We start from the raw sequence: 6,671 nt of genomic DNA on the forward strand, positions 1-6,671 counted from the left end.
ACATACATTTGTTTGCTTAACATTTCCCTTCAAGTATGAAGAATTTCCTATACCTTTTTGAAAATAGTAAAACTATGTACACATTTATTTTCATTTTTTTTGTGTTGAATATGTGACTTGCATTTAATGGGGGAACAAAATGACATGGGTTTGGAGAAAGGTTGTCGCTACTGGAGATGCTTCAAGAGAAAGTACATGGAGTGCAATGTTTTGGGGAAAAATCGACTACGCTACAATAATCCCACTGTGTGAGAAATGTACAGATGTACTGGAACTTATGGGCACCTGATAAGTTACTCAATTGAATTTGCACTATTTGCATACACATGCACCTAGCAGTTTCCTGCTTTGGTTCCAAGAATTACCTTCAGTATATCCAAGTAAGGTGCTAGCAAGGATTCTGAAAACCTCGTACTTTGCATACCATTCATAATATTAAAGACTTTTTAAAAAATTGTCAATAACTTTATAAACGAGAATGCTACATGGGCCCCTTTAACCATGTGCCAAATGTATCTTTTAAAACTGATATCTCCATTATTGAAGATAAGAAATTGAAATGGCAAATTAGTCATTGTTGACTAGGACATGAAAACTACAATTAGATATTCAAAAGCTGCCCTCTAGAATGAAAGTGTAACCAATTTTAGAACATGTACTGGTGCTTTTTTACATGGAAAACAGGCGCCAGAATTGACATACACTAAGTAGCATGGCATCTGCATCACGTAGGATTTACAATGAGAAACCTTCAAATCTGTTTATCCTTCCCCCGAGGTACCACAAGGTCAAATACATGGACAGTCAGAACATGTGGAAACTTGATACATTTAAAGCAAAGGAGTACTTTTCTAGACTGGTGGCTGAGTTATTTATAATTCCTGGTGCACTGTGGTGTCTTTCTGCATATAAAAGCCCTAGATGTATTGTGTCAATCAAATGCTGTAGGAGGTCCCAGACTGTTCGGTACTTAAACTAATGTTCCCAAGTCAGGCAATGAGCCAGGGACCAGGCACTTTACTCCATAAGCACCAGATGTGGGTAGGGACAAGGGTACTTTTTTCTCCTCCACATCACTCAAGACTTTGGTGTATCGGACGGCTGGAAAAGGTTTAATTTCTCAGGATAATTGGATGCCAGGTGTGAAAAATCACAGAGTATGTCTTGGTAGGTCTCGTCGCCTGGCTGTCCATATAGTCCTTCAGATTCCCGCATCTCCTCATTCATTCTTGCCCCTCGCAACAGTGTTACAATGTCAGTATTTGCAGCTTCAACTGCAATAGTCAAGGGGTCTTTTCCTTCTTCATCTATGGCGTGCTGATTTGCCCAACGCTTCAGAAATAAGCAGACTTGCCCAGTGTGCCCTAAAACAGTTGCATGATGCAGGGGTCCTCTGCCACACAGATCCATGTGATTAACATTGGCGCCATTCTGCAGCAGGAACTCACAGGCAACCAAAGATCCCCCATGCACAGCCTGAATGAGTGGTGTTGCGTTGTTTTCCTCTTCATTCACCCAGTTAACATCTGCGCCATGTGCTAATGCTTCTGCCATATCAGGAAGGCTTTCCTCATACGCAGCTCGATAAAGGTGCAGCCCTGGATAAAACTTTTCCGAATCCTGAAATACTGAAGAATCTCGCTTCTCGACCTCTAGGACTGGTTCATACAAACTGTTTGAGGAGACAGTAGATGCAAGAAGTTCTCGCCTGCCATCTGAACTGAAGTGGATTTCACTGTTGTTGCTTTCCACTGAACTTCTGGAAGATGTTGAGAAGTGATCCTGTGATGCCAGGGACTTCTCAGAACTATTGGGGTCTTCGTTCTTGCACTCTGAATAAGGCCATTTCTGTCCACCAAGAGGGTGTGAAGAAACGCAGTCCTGATTCACAAACCTCTTTTCCACGTACTTTGCTCTGATATATTCCTCCTTTTCCAGTCTTGGACTTTCCTTGTCTGGCTTCTTCACTCCAAGGGTTTTCAATTTAGCTTCATATATTTGATTAATAACTTGATTTCCCAGTTCAAGCATCAGCATTAGTAATTCAGGCTCCCATGTATCTAAAGTTAATGACCTTACTTTTGAAAAGTGCACACCAAGACTCCTGTGAATCCCAGCACACTCAATGCACAGGATGATTCCAAGGTTGATGCTGGCCCATGGCGGATCCGCCAGACCACAATCGCAGCAGACAGAGTTTCCAGCAATACACTGAATCAGCTGTAATTCAATTTCACCTTCAAATAATTCCTCTTTAACCTCGCTGCCAGAGTCCAGACTTCCTGTGGAAGGTGAAGATGTCTTATCCAGCTTCTCCGTCTCATCACTCTTTTCGCTATATGCTGTAGCAATACTTGCACCTTCAAATAATTCCTCTTTCACCTCGCTGCCAGAGTCCAGACTTCCTGTGGAAGGTGAAGATGTCTTATCCAGCTTCTCCGTCTCATCACTCTTTTCACTATATGCTGTAGCAATACTTACACCTTCAAATAATTCCTCTTTCACCTCGCTGCCAGAGTCCAGACTTCCTGTGGAAGGTGAAGATGTCTTATCCAGCTTCTCCGTCTCATCACTCTTTTCACTATATGCTGTAGCAATACTTGCACCTTCAAATAATTCCTCTTTCACCTCGCTGCCAGAGTCCAGACTTCCTGTGGAAGGTGAAGATGTCTTATCCAGCTTCTCCGTCTCATCACTCTTTTCACTATATGCTGTAGCAATACTTGCACCTTCAAATAATTCCTCTTTCACCTCGCTGCCAGAGTCCAGACTTCCTGTGGAAGGTGAAGATGTCTTATCCAGCTTCTCCTCATTCATTCTTGCCCCTCGCAACAGTGTTACAATGTCAGTATTTGCAGCTTCAACTGCAATAGTCAAGGGGTCTTTTCCTTCTTCATCTATGGCATGCTGATTTGCCCAACGCTTCAGAAATAAGCAGACTTGCCCAGTGTGCCCTAAAACAGTTGCATGATGCAGGGGTCCTCTGCCACACAGATCCATGTGATTAACATTGGCGCCATTCTGCAGCAGGAACTCACAGGCGACCAAAGATCCCCCATGCACAGCCTGAATGAGTGGTGTTGCGTTGTTTTCCTCTTCATTCACCCAGTTAACATCTGCGCCATGTGCTAATGCTTCTGCCATATCAGGAAGGCTTTCCTCATACGCAGCTCGATAAAGGTGCAGCCCTGGATGAAACTTTTCCGAATCCTGAAATACTGAAGAATCTCGCTTCTCGACCTCTAGGACTGGTTCATACAAACTGTTTGAGGAGACAGTAGATGCACGAAGTTCTCGCCTGCCATCTGAACTGAAGTGGATTTCACTGTTGTTGCTTTCCACTGAACTTCTGGAAGATGTTGAGAAGTGATCCTGTGATGCCAGGGACTTCTCAGAACTATTGGGGTCTTCGTTCTTGCACTCGGAATAAGGCCATTTCTGTCCACCAAGAGGGCGTGAAGCAACGCAGTCCTGATTCACAAACCTCTTTTCCACATACTTTGCTCTGATATATTCCTCTTTTTCCAGTCTTGGACTTTCCTTGTCTGGCTTCTTCACTCCAAGGGTTTTCAATTTAGCTTCATATATTTGATTAATAACCTGATTTCCCAGTTCAAGCATCAGCATTAGTAATTCAGGCTCCCATGTATCTAAAGTTAATGACCTTACTTTTGAAAAGTGCACACCAAGACTCCTGTGAATCCCAGCACACTCAATGCACAGGATGATTCCAAGGTTGATGCTGGCCCATGGCGGATCCGCCAGACCACAATCGCAGCAGACAGAGTTTCCAGCAATACACTGAATCAGCTGTAATTCAATTTCACCTTCAAATAATTCCTCTTTCACATCGCTGCCAGAGTCCAGACTTCCTGTGGAACGTGAAGATGTCTTATCCAGCTTCTCCGTCTCATCACTCTTTTCACTATATGCTGTAGCAATACTTGCACCTTCAAACAATTCCTCTTTCACCTCGCTGCCAGAGTCCAGACTTCCTGTGGAAGGTGAAGATGTCTTATCCAGCTTCTCCGTCTCATCACTCTTTTCACTATATGCTGTAGCAATACTTACACCTTCAAATAATTCCTCTTTCACCTCGCTGCCAGAGTCCAGACTTCCTGTGGAAGGTGAAGATGTCTTATCCAGCTTCTCCGTCTCATCACTCTTTTCACTATATGCTGTAGCAATACTTGCACCTTCAAATAATTCCTCTTTCACCTCGCTGCCAGAGTCTAGACTTCCTGTGGAAGGTGAAGATGTCTTATCCAGCTTCTCCGTCTCATCACTCTTTTCACTATATGCTGTAGCAATACTTGCACCTACAAATAATTCCTCTTTCACCTGGCTGCCAGAGTCCAGACTTCCTGTGGAAGGTGAAGATGTCTTATCCAGATTCTCCATCTCATCACTCTTTTCACTATATGCTTTAGCAATACTTGCACCTTCAAATAATTCCTCTTTCACCTCGCTGCCAGAGTCCAGACTTCCTGTGGAAGGTGAAGATGTCTTATCCAGATTCTCCGTCTCATCACTCTTTTCACTATATGCTGTAGCAATACTTGCACCTTCAAATAATTCCTCTTTCACCTCGCTGCCAGAGTCCAGACTTCCTGTGGAAGGTGAAGATGTCTTATCCAGCTTCTCCGTCTCATCACTCTTTTCACTATATGCTGTAGCAATACTTGTTTGGACAGCTTTAACCCATGCCTGTCGCAGCTTTTCTGAGTCCGCCTGTAGCATACAGCTCTTTGTTGGTGAGACTACTTCAAAGCAGAAACGTCTTGCTATGTCTTCACAGTGTTTAACTGTGCAGAGCCGTACATCTTCGACAACCACTGTGGGGCTATCCTTCATTTTTTTCTGATATGCCAGTTGGTTGTTTTGTATTGAGAACCAGCACCTGTTCCAAGTTTTAAAGGTATTACTGGTCCTTTTAAAGAGATATCCTTCTATTACAATGCCATTAGCCTCTTCAAGTCTGAGATCATCGTCAGTGAAATCCTTTTGCTGAATAGTGGAGTGCTTTTGTTCCATGTCCCTCTTCTCTTTTGCTGCATCCACAACAAGCCCATCCAACTGTGTACCAAGCTCTTTCATGACAGGTTCAAGTTCACTGAAGAGATCGAAGCCCAGGTGGAAGAAGCCTAGATGTGCGTACATGAAGGATAACATCGATTTTAAAATTTCAGACCTCTGCTTTGACTGAAGAGCATTGATTTGGAGGACGTTGTCCAAAGCTATATGCCGGAAGCGTTTTCGTTTTACAATTAAGATGTTTGTTGCTTCCTCCACCTCGTGCAGTTTTGTTCTTTTAACTCGGGCATTTTTAACTAGTGCGTTTTCTTTTTCTTTACTGACCTTATCAAACTGCTTCTTTGCATCTTTGAATTTTCGAAGATAATCCTTAATAAATATCTGGAGCTGTATTTTGATGGATCTCTGAGCTTGGTCAAACAGGATTGTGTGATAATTGATCACTTCTTGGAGGCCGTCTGAAAACTTCGTCAAGCTAGACTCTATCAGCACATCCTTGCTTAAATACTGTGCGAGGTCCCGAATGCCATTCATAAATTGCTTGTTGGCAGCACAAAAGGCCTTGCCTGCATCAATCATGCCAACACATAACTGAACAAGCTTATCAAGTTTCACTTCCAGTTCTGTCACCTCACCGTCAACTTCCTTCAAAGCGGCTCTGAAACGGGGTGAGTCCTTCAAGCACTCCTGCTCGAGATCAATGGTCACCGTCATGCTGTTGCCTCGGCCCCTCCCGTCGTTCAAGGTGAGCAGGAATAAGGAGGGGGCTGAGCACAACAGTTGAAGTCCGTCAAACTTTAGCCTGCCTCACCGCTGCCCAGGTCTCGGCGCTTCCTCCACTTCTGAACACTGTCCCTGCTGGCAGACACACCAGACTCCCAGACGCGCACATAGACACAGACAACGGACAACAATGCAAGAGTCCGAGCGTCATAGACACAAAATATAGAATCAGAATGTCGTCCTCAGCAGGGTTCCACCAATGTATTTACATTTTCAGCAACAAGGCAATTCATCATTGGAGGTAGTGGTCTTTAGTTATTTTTCTGTACTGTGGTATCTAGGTTACCTGTCTCCAGGTAACTGGATGCCACTAATTCTAGAATGTTATACTGCGAGTCAGTTCTATGCTGGCTGTGGACAAGTGTGGTCGTACCTGCCTGTTCCTACAATAAATCCTTCTTCTACTCAACTACTGTGTTGGTCCTTACTACATGCACATAGGCAAACCTGTTTTTTTATTGTCTGGTCACAAAGGTCGATTTTAAAGGAATGTTTCTGCAACCACAGAGACTCCTGCTCCCCAGAGTCTTTGTCAGTAAGGGAATCCTGTCTGCTAAACTAGTATATACTATTGAACGTGTTACAGATTTGTTTATTTTTTAAATTTTATTTATTGGATTTTCTCAAACAGTATGCAGTAAATTGTTACGTGTTACAGATTATTTAACACCTCAGAGATACCTTGGACTGTGGATTCAGTAAAACAAGATGTTTTTAATGTCTGAAAATCAATAGATCAATACATCTCTTGATTGACAGTTTTTACTTTAGGGACATATTTTTTTTCTTTCACACATGCTCCATCCGGGGGCCTTGGAAAGGGAAACCATTATTAGTAATTGAGGTCTGCAGTA

The 6,671-nt window shown here is 43.1% G+C and overlaps 1 pseudogene; it reads right to left on the reverse strand.

Moving 5' to 3' along the window:
* Positions 1–1,077: 1,077 nt before the first annotated feature.
* On the reverse strand, positions 1,078–5,748 carry LOC147708769 (arf-GAP with coiled-coil, ANK repeat and PH domain-containing protein 2 pseudogene; annotated as a pseudogene).
* Positions 5,749–6,671: the final 923 nt, after the last annotated feature.

Source organism: Lissotriton vulgaris, chromosome 6, assembly GCF_964263255.1.
Source record: "Lissotriton vulgaris chromosome 6, aLisVul1.2, whole genome shotgun sequence".
Lineage (NCBI taxonomy): Eukaryota > Metazoa > Chordata > Amphibia > Caudata > Salamandridae > Lissotriton > Lissotriton vulgaris.